We start from the raw sequence: 16,941 nt of genomic DNA, 5'->3' as shown, positions 1-16,941 counted from the left end.
AAAAAGAAGCCGAGGAGAAAACATATCGGATTACGCTTTAAAATGTGTGTTTAGATTAATATTAAAGTATACAATCTTCTTTATTTTGTCTTGTGTCTTTTGGTTTCTTTTCAAGTGGCTTATTCAATTTAAAATTATAGTCTCCACGGAAATTTAACAGTTTTGAATGTTAATGTACTCTTTTATGCCTCATTTGGTAGCTGGTTTAAAATTTAAATTATTGAAATTTTTAATACTATTTAGTTAATAAAGTAAGATAGATTATGTAGTTCTATATATATAGTTTTATATGAATAAGACGACTTGAGTGAATGGTTTGTATATTTGATAAATAAAACAGATCCTTTAACCCCATATTTGGTAAATTAATTTTTAATAAAGTTTAAACTGTGATTGCTCCAAAGGACTCTTTAGTAAATCTCAATCAAAATGAGAGGGGTGAAAAATTTGAGGACAATAAGATAATAATCTAGTTATCTTAATAGAATTTTCAATATAGACTGATTAATCCATCTATCTGCTGAGTTTATTTAACAAATCAAAACATGAAACTTAAACAAGCCTGGAAAGTAAAATACGGGCTAAGATATAATTTAACTCCCATACCAGACAACATGTAGACCTAAAGAGATATATCGATATTATAACTAGGGATGTCAATTGGGCCGGCCCATCAAGTTTCGGATCACCCCTTCTCAAGATGCGGGTCAATCGATAGGTATTAATTTGGTTAGAAAAATTCATTCCTAATTCGAAATGTTCGATAGCTCATCGGGCTCATCGAGCCATCAGTTTCGGGCTACTTTATCATTTTTTACTTAGTTTACCACTAGCTCCGATGAGATGGGCCATCAGTAGAGCTTGAATTGGGCCTTTTTCTTCCCCTTATTTAGTTACATTAATAGCCCCAACAGCAACGTCGTCCCTTGTTAGTTTCCGCTCCGCTTGTTAGAGGGCGTGAAATGATACTCCTAGTAAATGAATATATTTTGTTTTAATAAAAAAGTTTGAAATTAATTAAAATTAAAACGAAAAAAAACTAAATAAATACTCCCTCCGGGTGTGAAATGTTGTCCAGTTTTGCCATTTTGGTTCATCCACAAAATGTTGTCCACTTTGCTTTTTTTCCATTATTGATAAATGGTCTCTACTTTCCACTGACTTATTACACTCGCATTCTGTTGTAAATCAATATATAAATATGGGACCTATAGTCCACTGACTTTTTCCACTCACTTTTCTTTATATTTTTAAAAATTCGTGCCAAGTTAAACATGGACAACATTTTGGCTGACAGGGAGTGTATCAAACATAAAATTAAAACAAAACTTAAGGTCTCAAAATCTGTTTTTATGTTATAAGAAAAATATTCATCCCTACACACATAATATTCGAGTAGGAAAAGAATGTTTGCAATCCATTACAAGAATTTCACAAAATCTCAAATTATTTATAATTTCTCAAATTTCTTGTAAATAGGGTAGAATATTTAATTTGTGTATGCTATAGCAATTTGGATATACCCCATTTTACCACTAATCATTCAATTCCAAACGTCAATCACCTTTAAAATATTATGATTAACCCAAAAATATGAACATTAATGGATACATCATGTGCAGTGCTGACTTTGCAGAGAAATGCAGGTACGGATTAAGTATTAGAATTCCCATAACCAACTTTAAAATAAGTATTCAATTGACTGATCCGATCCAATCGATATTACTGAAAAATAATATTTTTGCATTATTGGATCGTCATAGTCAATACACGTTATTAGCAAAATCATTTTAAAAATTTCAACTCCATCATCTTCACCACCACCAACAATTGTAGCATACTCATTTCCTTGATCATTCATGGCGGCTTATGGTGCAGCTGTTTCTCTCAAGAATACGATCAAGCTTTATACGCAACGTCTCGCATTTCGCTGGTTTCTCCCTATCCAATAGTCGAGCAATTCATCGCTTCCTATTGTGCTTTGTTTGATCATTCATACATCAAAGTGGTGATGGCGGCTTATGCTGCAGCGGTTTGTCTGAACTACACAATTTCGAGCATTCGACAATCGTTTCTGATTTCACCGGTTTCTGTCTTTCATATCTCATATTTCAAATGGTTGATGGTGGCTTATGTTGCAGCGGTTTATCTCAAGTATAAAATTCTACCTCGTGCTCTCTCCGTAAAATTCATAGTGCCCGCGAAGGCCTACAATGCCATGTGTCGCTTGCAGAAAGTTCTGCTGAAATTGGAGGAGACCGGCTTCAGCAGGATCAGGACGAAGGTGAATGCTTTGGATGAACGGATCAAGGAGGCCATATGGGAATTCGAAGATTTGATAGAATCCAACTTCACCAATCAGATTCTTCCACTGCTCGAAAGTGGAACAAGTCACTTGTCTTACTCCGTAGATCTTTGGAGTCTGAAGCAGAGTGTTGATTGCTTCGTGGAGAGGGTGGCGGTCATGGAGGCAGAGTATGATGTTGAACTGGCTAATATGTCTGAAGAAGAAGGCGAACCTATTTCCTCGAGAATTGATTTTGGTAGAATCAACTCGGAATGGTTGGATTGTCTCTTGAATTTGAACGAGCCGGATTACTTGATGGGAAATGAAGGGAATCGGTTGTTAGTTACTGGGATGGCTGGGGTTGGAAAGACAACTATTGCGAAGAAAATATTTGAAGATCCATCAATTCGAGACATTTCGAGCTTCGTGCATGGGTCGAGTGGGCAGGAAATGTGGAGCAAATGAGACATTACGATGCATTCTAGCTCAACTGGATCCTAACATGCTTGCCCAAGATGATGGCGCGAAATTAGTTGGACTCTTGGAAGAGATATTGAAGGACAAGAAATGTAATGAAGCTAGAAAGATCAAGTTTTTGCATGTTTTACAAAGTTGCAATGATTTTATGAAAGATCAACGCTGGTTGTGTGCACATTGCAACACTTTATTTGCCTTCGAAGAAGTATATGATTCAATAAAAAGTGACTGCGCATCCACTGTCCGTTCTCTACTTTGTTTGGGCCCTTACCACCAATATCCGGTGCCAACACATCTCATGGATTTCAAGTTGCTTAGGGTACTAGATGCCATTAAGGTTCGATTTTATCATATCCCAATCGAAATTCTTAAACTAGTTTGTCTAAAGTACCTCTCTCTAACTTGCAACAACGAGCTCCCTGCTTCCATATCCTACCTTTCTCGCCTTCAATCCTTGATTATCGAACAATATATGAACATTAAAAAGCGTGGAGTTCCTACTTTTATATATTAATCATAATAAAATGTGAGGAACGAGTTGATAGAATGTGCGATTCATTATAAAAAAATAGTAAAAAAGAAAATTGATGTCAGTTTAGGGTGTAATCACAATTCTTAGCATAAACCATAAATGAGTTATACTACTATATGATTAAAGCTTCGGAATGGACAAATTCCATGTTCTCTGATTTGACTAACTAAATAATTAATTTCCTACATACATATAATAATAAAATAAAATTAATTTCATATTTGGCGCCAACACCTCCTCGTTGCTTCGTCTCTAGTTTCGACCAAGTGTGAAAATTTTATTTTTTACGTTTGGTTTGGCGAAAAGTTTATTTATTGGAGATGGTAAGCAAAATGCAGATATAGGTCTAATTATTGATCATGTTGCTCAAATTCTGACCCACACAATCATAATAAATTGGGGCAGGCTTAAAATGACTTAATTATACCAGTAGAAATATCTCCTTAATTAGTTCGATAAATTTAATTCAAACTGATTCAGAATAGGGGTCTTTGTCTTTAAATTCCTTTTAACTTTCATTAAAATTCAATTTTATAATCCAACTTGAAAAAATTCGCCAATAAATTTATAACCAAAATATTAATTTGTAATGATTTTAGAAGTAATCAAAATTTTGATTCTATGGCTTATTATAACTTATATTCTCCCAGTCCGCTAAGATGACACATTGCTTAGCCGAGGTTTTGCAGGATTATTGTTAAAGTGTTTAATGGAGAGAAATAGGTGCGTGAAGTATGTAAAGAGAGAGATAAAAAAGATTGAATATTTTAATAGGAGTGAGAAAAAGTGGTTGAGTGTATTAAATGGAGAGAGAAAGTTACCAAAAAATGAAATGTGTCATCTTAATTGGACAAACTAAAAGAAAACGTCATCTTAAGCTGGACTGAGGAGTACTTTATTCGTCCAAGAAAGATGACTCATTTATTGAGCTACGAGATTTTATACAGTTTGATTTTGTGTTATGTGAAGAGAGTAAAGTACAGATTGGGAATAATGTAGAGATAAATATATTTCTATTTTAAGAATTGATCATCTTGCGGAAAACTAAAAATAAAAGTAGTCATTTTCAATGGGACGGATGGAGTAGTGATGACACAAAATTTTAGAAAATGTCTTTTTGTGTGTTTAATGGAGAGAGAAAATATAATTTTATATATTAATGTGCTAGAGAGTTTAAAAAAAAAGAAATGTAACTATGAGAATAACTAATAAGACAAAAAAATATAAATTTTACAGTGATTAAATATTCTGTAATGATATTATTATTACAAAAATATAAAAAAATCAATGATGGTGTAATTGGGTCATTATTGATAAATAAAACAAAAATATGATTAAGTTAGATGAATATTAAAAATCGGAAGAGAGAAAATAATTAAATATGAAAAAGATGATTGGCTGGATAGTCTTCTTGGTTGATGATGAACATGATATATGAATTTTGCAAAATTGAAAATTCTTGCAATCGTGCGACCAAGTATAAATAATTACATGGTTGACTGAAAAACAATTTATACAATTGATAAATAGTGAGGTATATGGACGTGCATACACGTTGTTAGCAGTTTCACTTTAACAATTGCATACCAAACCCCGCCGCGGCCAACTCCTCTCCTCCAACTAAGAATGTAAAATTGACTTCGCCACCACAACTCAACCTATATTTCATATTTCAGTGGCGGCTTATGGTGCAGCCACTTCTCTAAGAATACGATTCAGCGTATTCTACAATCGTCTCGCATTTCACTGGTTCCTCCCTCTCCACAAATCTCACTTCCCGCCTACGAAGCCATGGTTCGCTTGCAGAAAGTTCTGCTAAAATTAGAGGACACCGGCTGCAGCAAGATCAGGTCGAAGGTGAATGCTTTGGATGAACGAATCAAAGAGGTCGTGTGGGAATTCGAAGATTTACTAGAATCTCATGTGTATCAACAGATTCTTCCACAACTCGAAAGTGAGAGAGATCACTTGCTTTTCTCTGTAGATCTGCAGAGCCTGCGACAGAGTGTTGATCAGCTTCGTCTCTAGGGTGATGGTGATGGAAATGGCTTACGATATTGAACTGGTGTACATGCCAGAAGAAGAAGGCGAGCCTATTTCGTCAAGAATTGATTCTGGTCGAATCGACTCAAATATTGTTGGATTATCTGATGAATCTGAACAAATCAGAGATCATCTTCTTTCAGAAAATGGAGATGGAAGGAATTGGCTATTAGTTACTGCCTTACTGGGATGGCAGGGGTTAGAAAGACAACCCTGGCAAAGAAAGTATTTGACGATCCATCTGTTCAGAAACATTTCGAGTATCGAGCATGGGTCAAAGTAGGCAGAAAGTGTGAATACAATGAAATATTACGATGCATAATAGCTCAAGTGGATCCCAACTCTCATGTTGAAATGCTTACCCACGGAGAAAATGTTGCTGACCAACAATTAGTCGGACTCATGGAATACAGATTGAAGTATAAGACATGTCTCATTGTGCTGGACGATGTATGGGAATGGGACACACGAGTATTGGTTAGCTTGTCACAAGAGAATGTCTGAATCTTGCTAACAAGCTGGATAGGAATGAAAGAATCTTCATTTCTAAGAATGCACTTGTTGGATGGTGAAGAAAGGAAGAAATTACTTGGAGAGAAGGTGTTCGGTAAAGAGGGTCTCCCTTAATTTGGAGAAATTGGGAGAGAAGATTGCCAAAAAATGTGAAGGTCTTCCACTTATGATAGTTACCGTTGCAAAGCTTCTATCCAAAGAAGTTAAAACCCCACAATACTGGACAGAGGTTGCTGAAAAACAACATAGCTCAGTCGTCATGGATGCATATAATCAAATATCAGAGGTACTTTACCCAAGCTATGACTACTTACCTCAATATTTAAAAATGTTTTTCCTCTATTTGGGAGCATTTCCTTCTTATAGTAATATTAAATACACAACCTCTTTCAACGGTTGATTGCTGAGGGATTTCTTGAACCGTTTGGAAAACACACTTTGAAAATGTTTCTAGCGAATGCTTGGCAGGGCTTGCTCATTCGTATCATCTTGTTCTATACCAATCAAACCCAGGATCTTGGTTTTCTAAGGAAGAGTTTCGAGTGCATTCTTGCTGGCAGCATTTGTGTAAGAAAGAAGCTAGCAAGATCAAGTTTTTGCAAGTTCAACAAAGTCGCGATGAAGTTATGAAAAACCAACGTCGATTGTGTGTCCACTGCAACACTCTATTTGCCTTCAAACTAAGTGTTTGATTCAATAAAAAGTGATTGTGGATCCACTGCCCGTTCTTTCCTTTGTTTTGGTCGGTACCACCAATATCCGTTGCCAATACATGCCATGGATTTCAAGTTGCTCAGGGTACTTGATGCTTTTGTAGTACGATTTTACCATATCCCAATTGAAATTTTGGACCTACTTCATCTAAGATATCTTGCCCCGACTTGCAATGAGCTCCCTGTTTCCATATCCAAACTTTTTCACCTTCAATTCTTGATTATCCATCCGCATATGAACATTAAAAAGCATGGAGCTCTGTCATTTATGCCGGTAGAAATATGGGACATGCAAGGACTACAACATCTTGAGGTATCCGGAAGAGACCTACCAATCCCTATTCCGATGCAACTTTGGACAAACTCTCTAGTGTAAGTGGTGTGAGTGCAAAGAGTTGCAATAGGGAAATTCTTAAAAGAATACCCTATTTAAAGGGATTAATAATTCTGATGGAGTTGGAACCTTGTGATGATGATGATGATGATGATTATAGCATCCTATTTAGTGGTCTAGGTTATATCTCAAAGGAACTCCAAAATTTGAATGACTTACTTATAGGTAATGAACCCTGAGATGAAACATGAGTATTTGGTACCTCTTTCAATGTTCCCAGCAAGTTTGACAGTATTGTGTTTGAGTGGCTTAGGGTGTCCATGGAAGCACATGAATGACATTGGTTCACTGCTACCAAACCTTAGGACCCTCAAGTTACAACACTATGCCTTTCAAGGCTCAGAATGGAATATAGAATAATGGTATTTTTGAAACTTGAGACACTTGTAATTGAAGATACCGATTTGGTGCAATGGAGAGCTCAACATGGAAGCCTCCCAATGCTTGAAATCTTAAGCATACGACATTGCTACAATCTACAACAACTTGATTGGCAGCGTTATCTATCAATGGTCACAACTACAGTTGAATTAGTTGAGTGCAATCCCTAGCCGCTGCTTCTGCTGAACAAATAAGACCGAGATATCTCTTTAGAGTTCGTTCCTACTCTTCTTTGAGATGAAATGTCGCAGTTACTCTCTTGGCTAACAGGTTAGCCTTCCCTACTTCATTTAATTTGCACAAACCATATCAATTCATTCGTTTCTTAATGAGATATCTGTGCTTTTGATGAAGCTGCATTAGTTGGTATCACTGTCAACATGCCGCCTCGTTGTCAACCCATCGCAATGGAAGACGTTTCCTAGTTGTCCTATGTCTCGTTGAGTTTCAATTTAGTCAGAATTGTGTTTCTAGTTGTCTCGGAGTTTCCTAATGGTATTATGCAGTTTGTAATACATTGAAAGATTAATGTTTGCAACTTATGATATTTTCTTCATGTAGAATTTTGGTGTTATTTATTTTTCGTTGCATGGTATTGTGCTTGAACAATTAGTAGAGGCCTTCATAATTTTCTATAAGGATTTTGGTTCTCTTGTAATTAAATTGATAGAGATGGACAGAATTAGCAACTAATTACCTTCTGTTCGGACATGTTTTTGTCGACAAGATGGAGATACACAGAGAAAATTCTTTTTTTTCAAGGGAACAATAAACATTCCATAAAAGGGGTAGTTTTTTCTTTTTTAATTCCCACAAAGTGAGCGACGCCATGATGGACATGCGTTGCTGTTAATGACACGCATATTATAAGCGCGTTTTACCGTAAGATGCATGTGACTTATGTGTCGATAAACGACACATTAGGTAAACATGTTTTTATTTATCGATGCTTGAGCCTCATGCGTCGTATATGAACATTAGAAAACGTGGAGTTGTGTCGTATGCCAACCCTGAAATATGGGATGTCGTATATGCGTCGATAAAACAACTTCAAATAATTTGCATAAACATCATCAATTCCTTTCTATCTTAACAAAAATGCATGTGTTTGTAATGAAGATGGAGTTGCATTGACCTTCATTGCAAACATGATCAGCTCTCGAAGATTGCAGCGAAGAAGTAATCTTTGACTATTATGTTGAAGGCCTTTTTGATCATGCTTTAGTTTAAGTTCTTGAGTTATGGGCTTAGCCCATCTTTGTTAGACTACAAGAAATACTGGGTTGTGGTCACAACCCATTGGACTAATTCTTGATCATGTTATTTAAATTCTGACCCATCTAATCATTAATTATAGAGACACCAAGCTTGAATTTAGTACTTTTTGTATGTCCCATTAAAAATGAAACGTTTTTTCTTTTTGGGTTATCCTATTAAAAATAAAACGCTTCTAAAATGGAAATAACATATCTCTACATTTTCATCTTTGTTACTTTAGTTTCACTTCACTACCTCACAAACAATACTTCATAAAATCCGATGTCGAAAATCAAATGTTTCATTTCTAAAGGAACGAGGGAGTATATCATTAAGACTTGAACAGATGAGAATAAAACAAATGTTTAGCTAGACTCTCAATTTGGTTAACAGGTTAGCCTTCCTACATCATTTAATTTGCTCAAACATCATAAAATTTTGTAACCTTCTTAACTAAAATATTGTGTTTATTATGAAGGTGGAGTTGCATTAGCTTTCCCTGCATCAGATTATATCATGAGACCGACCAACGCTCCACACCATGACTCCTCGCTCCCAACCCAACAAAGATCTTTCTAGTTGTCTAAGGTTTCGAGGAGTTTTTCGACTAAATCAAAATTGTGTTTTCTGATTGTCTGATGAGGTATTGTTGAGGTTTCCCAAGAGTACTTTTCAGTTTGTTGTTGCAATAAATAAGCAGAGACAAGTAATTAGACATGACTACAAACATGATTGAATGTTTAGACCTTATGATTTTTTTTTCATGTACAGATTTTCATTGCATGGAATTGTTCTTGAACAAATTAGTTGTGGCTTTCATAATTATCAGTTTTTCTTACTTAATGTGTATATGTACTCTTTTAGATACAATTATTCGGCTATATATTTAATGGCTATATTATATAAGGTGGTTCCTAGCAAATAAAATCATTACATATGATCAAATTTGCAATTATCCGGATTCTTGGTTTTTAACGAAAGAGTTTCACGTGCATTCTTGCTGGCAGCACTAGTAAGATCCTAGGAAAGAGTTCCTAGGAAAGAAGCCAGTAAGATCGGTTTTTGCATGTTTTGCGAAGCTGCGGTGATGTTGTAAAGACCAACGTCGGTTGTGTGCCCATTTTTATACTTTATTTGCTTGAACAAGTGTATGATTAATGAAAAAATGATTGTGCATCCACTGTTCGTTCTCTCCTTTGTTATGGTCCTGACCACCAATATCGATACCAATAGATGCCATGGATTTAAAGTTGCTTAGGGTACTAGATGCTCTTAAGGTCCGGTTTTACCATATCCACGTCAAATTATGAAACTAGTTTGTCTAAAGTACTTTGCCCTAACTTGCAGCGAAGACCTCCTATCACAATATCCAACCTTTTTCACCTTCAAGACTTGATTATCCATCCACCTATGAACATTAAAAGGCGTGGAGTTTTGTCATATATTCCAGTAGAAATATGGGACATGCAAGAAGCTAGGAAGGCAGCGTGAAGCGCTCACATAAATCAATTACATAATAATTACGATCAATTTAGCGAGTTATTTAGAAAAATTTTATTCGCAATTATCACATGTATCATGCCTCATAACTCAAATAAAACATGCTTTAAATAAATTTAAACCTAAAACATGCTTTTCTACGGTTTAGCCATTATACCTTAATGATTCTCCAAAGAATCGAAGATAGCTAGCGCTTCTCCACGTGAAGATCTTTAGTACAAAATCACGGATCTTCCTGTCAGGAATCCAGACGTAAGCGATATCGGGTTGGTGATCTCACTAGTATACTAGGACTTAAATAAAGAAGCAAATCCTTTCCCACGGAGGAGAAGAAATGCCGCCCTTATCGTGTAGAGAGGGGTCGAAATTTTTAGTAAAAATAAGTGTATTTTATGTCTCCTTTATTTTCCTATTTATATTAAGTCACATATTGGGCCAGGACAGGGATCTATGGAAGGCTTTGGATATGGGATCCTCCAATTAGTTTTTTACTAATTAAATTAAACCCAATTTAATATAAGCTTATAATTGGAATATTACAGAACCACTAGAAGTAATATTGCACTCCCCATCCAAATCCGAAATTATAAGTACTCGGGTTTCCATTGCTTGATATTTATTTCCAGCTTAAGATAGAAACATCTATTAATTAATTATTTGCGCTACGGACTTAATTAATTAATATCTTATTTATTCCAAGAGTGGACTCAACAAGAAAATCTTATTTATTATTCATAGAGTAATTAAACTCCAACTAGCTAGGTTTGAATAATAAAATCTTATTTCAAGCTCCTATTGAGGATGTTATCAAACAAGACTCACCTCGCGCACGATTCAACATAATAGCAATTCTAGCACGCAGATATTAATCACCACTACCCGATATACGTCTTATTGGGTTGCGAAAAACCCGCACCATTTGGTAAGTCAAAGTAATGCATAATCAATACCATATGCTCAATGCTAACGTACATTGATTAAGAAACAATAATTTACAAGACCTCGTCTTTCCGTAGATAGCACAAAGGCATGTCTCATTGTTAGATCCAATTCGTGCTATACACACCAACGTCATCTTATTTCAGTAAGGCTTAGAAATAATCGACTGACATTCCAACCTTGCACGATAGGTAGTGTAAGCCTATCTAGGTTGTGAAATTCTTTTTTCTTTTCGGGAACTGACCGTGTTACCTTAAATTGAACGACGCCCGATACGGTCTACTAAAATAAAGACTTAGACTTTGTTAAGTTACTTATACATTTAAACATGTGATAAACATCCATTAAATGTAAAACATAACATTATTATGACAAAAATAATCTATTTGTTCCTTTGAAAAATAAAATAAGAGTTTTAACAGACTTCAATCACTCGAAAGGTGATTTCTAGTATACAAACTCTAACAAGAACTACAATATATTAGGATTTGTGGAAGAGACCTACCAACTCCTAATTCTGAAGCTACTTTGGACAAACTCTCAAGTCTTTTTGGTGTGAGTGTTCAAAGTTGCACTACAAATATTCTCAACAGAATCCCTAATTTAAAGAGCTTAGTGATTCTGATGGACTTGAAGCCTTATGATGATGATGATTATGATGATAGCAACTCATTGAGTGGCTTGAGATGTATCTCGAAGGAACTCCAATATTTGAACATCATTTCATATTTTGATATGAAGTACGAGGTCATGCTACCACTTTCAATGTTCCCATCAAGTCTAATAAGGTTGGAGTTGAGTGGCTTAGGTTGTCCATGGAAACACATGAATGACATTTTTGATCTCCAAATCTTGAGAATCTCAAATTACAAAACTATGCCTTTCGAGGCACGTGGGATATGGAATCTGACTGTTTTGAAACTTTTTGGTAATCGAAGACATGGATTTGGTGCGTTAGAGCACAACATGGAACCTACCGGGTGGGCTCTAAGCATACGGCTTTTTAAAAGATACCAACAATTGTTGGACGTGCGATCCTTGAGGGGTCACAACGCCTACAATTGAATTGTTGATGCAATCCTCAGCTGTTGATTCAAAGGAATCTCCTTTAATTTTCCACTCTTGTTTTGAGATGAGAAATCGTATTTGACTCTCAATTTAGTTAACAGTTACTTCCCTACTTTTAAATTTGCATAAACCACATCAATTCAATCTCAATTCATTTAAATATATATGTACGCTCATATAAAATTTTTCTTTTATTTTTTTATCAGGAAAATGAGAACAAGGGGAAGTTATATCCCATCTTTTCCGTTATATTAAATGTTATTTCTTGAATCTATTTCTTTATACATATGAGTGAGAATAATTTTTTGCTAAAAAAGAAAACATTCTTTTTTCTTACATCTTGAAATGAAAATTTATATACAAACACAGCTAATTAGGCATGTTTTCATCAGATGTAGATGTAAATTTAGGGCGGGCGAATTCGTCTCATGACGAACAAAAAAAATTAGCCCCAAATTTTGGGAAACCTTCTGATCACTCCAGAGGCCCATCCCCATCCAGAAAACTGGTCCCCCTGCCCTGCCAAGCGAAAAACCCCAAAGGACGAATACAAACCCCTAGGATGGAACCTAGGATCTGAAAAAACCTGAAGCGGGGGGGGCCTAATCTTATGTCTGGCCTTCTGAGGATCCCAGAAAAACAGTTGGGTGATTGGCTGTTCTTCTCCAATGTGTCAACATGTCCACTCATGATATTTTGGTATTGCTTCTGATATATCAATTGCTAATGGTGCCCTTTTGGTCCTAGTCATGTACACATATACAAAATTAAAAAAGAAAATTCTAAAATAGACTTTTTTCATTATATTATTCATTCATTTTATTTTAATTCTTTTATCATAAACATGCCCAAGAGAAAGAGAAAAAATTTGTAGGAAATAAAAAGGAGAAGTTGATATTCTTAAAATCCAAAGCCACCTAGTTTGAATCTACCCCCGATTAATGTACCCGTTGCTCGTGGGGGGAACACCTTGGCATGTGGTACGAGAAAAAGCGGCATCTCACGTTGTAAAACCCTTTGGTAATCATCAATGGTTACCCGCTTGATATTGTTGGGTTTGAATTTAGGACATTGATGAGATAATCACAGATGAAGGATTCCATTGCACCCTACAGCTCATTGGGCTCCTTAAAACGTCTATCTCCCTCACAGAGGGCCCAATTTTGGGAAACGGTCATCATCGAGCAGGACCCCCGGTAAAACCGCCCCCGCCCCAAAAACCCGCATATCCCCCGAACACAAGCTTGGACGTTGAGTTCTTGATTTCTCTCCTGCGAAAAAACAGGAGTTCACTATATTATTTTCTCATCCCCTTAACAAACCAACATCAGCCCCCAAAAAACATGAGAACTCAACTTAAAAATAGCCTCTTAAAAAATATTTGGTCTTAATCCACATCTTTTTCTTACATAACAAATTTCCCCCTCCTTTCCTTTGGGGTCCACTTTTTTTGGGGCGGGTTTTAAAAAAGGGGTAAAGAAAGTTGGTTAAAAAAAGTTAGTGGAATGTGAGCCCTTTTTTTTATATTGGTTTTATAATAAAATGTGATGATTGAGTTAGTGGAATTGGGGCCTACTTACTATTTATGGTAAAAAAGAAATTACTCTTTGGGAAGGGGGGAAAATGGAAAAATTAAAAATTTCAATGGGGAAGGGAGTATAAGCAAATTTGAAATTGGGAAACATAAACGGACAAAGGGTCTTTTCCCAAGTCAATATGGGGCAAACACCATAAGTTCCTCGGGACATCCCAAAAAATGGAACGATTGCAGAAGATTAACATGGGCCATATGTAAGAATCACACGCACAAATGAGAAATTGTAACTCCTTTTGACAAGGAGATTAGGGGATGGAAAAAGAATAGAGCAAAAAGTTTGGAGAATAGCTTTCCCCGGGGAATTGGGCTTGCCGGCCCGAATTCGCTGAGCCAGATGACAAATCCGGTGGCTGTGCTCGCCGGGGGCTGCAGCCACATCATTTGGGGAATGGATTCAAAACTTTAATTTGGAATCTTTAAGTGGGGTTTTTGATCACCACCATCACCCCCCGACTCATTAAGGCTTTGAAAACTCCCGTAAAAAGTCCGTTTGATTATTTTTGTGTCACCTACGCATCCAAACTCTATTTCCACAGATTTAAAAGTATTGAAATGGAACGGAGTATTTTCTTTTATATATGCTATTCTCTTATTACTTATTTTTTTTATTTTCTGTCTTCTTAATTCCTAAAACAATTTCCTTAAATTTTTCCCAAAAAAAAAACGATTCAAGTACCAAAAAATAAAACAGAGAAAAACAGGGGAAAAACAAGGGAAAAAGAGGGAAATACTACCTTGTTGTGAACATGAGCAAAACATTTCTCATGGGAGCCATTTGGGAACTAATTCATATTGAATATCTAGGGAAATTTAATCACCCCGGGGAAAACCTCGATCAAAAACCGGAATCGAGGGCAGCCCCAATCATATGTGACCTTCCGAACTGATTGAGCCCTCCGGGGCCCGATTTTTAACGGCCTATCTCTCTCCCCCAGATCCCCCCTAACCCACCCTCCCGCCCCGAAGATCGAACGCAGCTGATCGCCGGAGAACCCCTCCCGGGGAAAGCCCTTCTCTGGGCTCCCGATCCCTTCACAATGTGGGAAAAAAGGCTTTGTGTGAGGGGGAAGCCGGGTTTTGGGAAGATTAATTTTTCCCTCGGCCCTGTATTCGCCCGGGGCCCGCGCCGGCGGGGGGCGTCGTAGGCGCGGAGGCGTTTTTCGGCGTCCCCGGTTTTTTCTGATGGAAAAGGATTCTATTTTCTTCGTTTAATTTGAACGCTTTGGTTTTGATCAGGAATAAATTTTTATTTTATGGCAACAACTCCTTCCATGTTGAGTGAAGCATGAATGGGGAAACGAAGATTCGAGATCTCGTCCCCCCAAAAGATCCCGGCGAAGCCCTTCTCCATCAATCCCAAAACCGAGCTTTCTGAACAAGATGCTGCAAATTCGAGAGAGCAATGCCCAAAAGACGAAAACCCCCGAGTTGGTGGCCCTGATCATCTTTGTTCTGGGCCCCGATGGATGCGTGGGGGCCGGGGCGGTGGCGTGGAGATTGATGGGATGTGAGGGGGTGGGGGGAGAGGAGGAGGAAGGGGAAAAGGGGTTGGGTCTTGGGAGATGGAGATGAGATTTCTCCAGTGGAAATGGGCTATAAGTGAGGCGATGCATTGGATTTGGTGGGCCGGGGGAGGGTCATCTGGTTGAGGACGGGGGAGGTTGCGTGGAGGTGAGGCGGCCAGGGAGAGGGAGATGATGGGTGGTGGGGTTTTGAGATGGGAGACTAATGCGGCTTGTTGAGTGTTGGGGTTCGATGATCGTGTCAACGTGTTTGTGGTTGATGAGATCCAGTGCTGCATACGTTTAAAAAAGATTTGTATCAACCATCGATGCTATATAGCTTTATAGTACTATTACAGACACGAAATAAAAGATTTGTATCAACCATCGATACTATATAGCTTTATGATAATTCATTAATTCATGTTTCATAATTGAAAATAAGCCAACTATGCACATACTATATACTCCCTCCGTCCAAAAAAATAGACCCACTAGTTTTGGGACGTCGCAAAAATAGATCATTTCAAAAATGGATAGTTTGCTCTCATACTTTTCCACTTTTCTTCTCTCATACTTAACTCACTTTTTCTCCCTATCTCTATTACTTTAACTACTTTTTCTCCCTCTTCTTACTTTACAATTCTACATTAAACTCATGCAAACAACAATAGATCTATTGTTTGTGGATGGAGGATACATAAAATAAAAATATATAAAAAGCTAAGATAATTCTTGAATTTTAAAAGGGCTCTATAAAGAAATACTTGTACATCCCTACTTCACCCCCTTAACATTGAAGGCCCTCTTTCCTAAATATAAGTAACTAAGCAAATTAAATAAACAAACTAAGAAAAGAATGCCGTACCAGCAGAGGCAGCAAGAGCTGAATTACCATGTAAATCTTTGATGTGCAAAGCCAAGTTCAAACAATGTCTCAAATCTTTGGCAGCCATTTTCATGGCTATCTTTTGCTCTTTTCCGATTCTCGAGCTCTCATCGATGATTACTCCCACACTCAAATTATCCCCACGAGCTTGAAGCTCCGGACATATCGTGGATTTCAATGAGATCGTCGACTCTACCAACCAGCATGACACAAATAGTAGGAGGTGGAGAGTATGCATTCCCAAAGAAGAATCAGAATAATTTCCTCCAATTTTGAGAAATCTTGCAAATTAATGAGAAATTGGAACATACAACCACTATATTTAATTTGATTCCTCTACCTTACACTGACCTTTATTATATAATAATTTTATTTTATTAAGTACTACGAGAATATCTAAGTGGCTTTGATAAATTGAATAAAATTTACGTTAAAGGATTATGGCGACCTTTTCAAACTGATTTTATTATGGTTGTTATTGGCTGTTGAGATTAAAAGAAATGGAGTTTGAACAAATAAATATTTATGTATAAATTATTACGTCTTTTTCATAATGAATTATTACGTCTTTTTCATAATGACTGTCACGCTTTGAGTAGGACGTGGAACTGGAAATTTCATGTAAGATGCCATAGGATAAGTTACTAGAATAGATGATGTTGAATTTTGGTGGACTTATTATTTGGGCTGGTTATTTAATTTGACCCATGTATTGGTTTTTTGGGCTGAGCCCAGATGACTTACCTCTTGCTCCAGATGTTGCCACGTGGACTCCCTCCCACCCGGATCATGCCCTTGAGTCTCTCATTCTTTCGAACTCTCTCTCTCTCTCTTCTCTCTGTAGACCTA

This window comes from Salvia hispanica, chromosome 1 (assembly GCF_023119035.1).
Source record: "Salvia hispanica cultivar TCC Black 2014 chromosome 1, UniMelb_Shisp_WGS_1.0, whole genome shotgun sequence".
NCBI lineage: Eukaryota > Viridiplantae > Streptophyta > Magnoliopsida > Lamiales > Lamiaceae > Salvia > Salvia hispanica.
The sequence above is the reverse complement of the archived record's forward strand: the minus strand, read 5'-3'. Positions refer to the sequence as shown.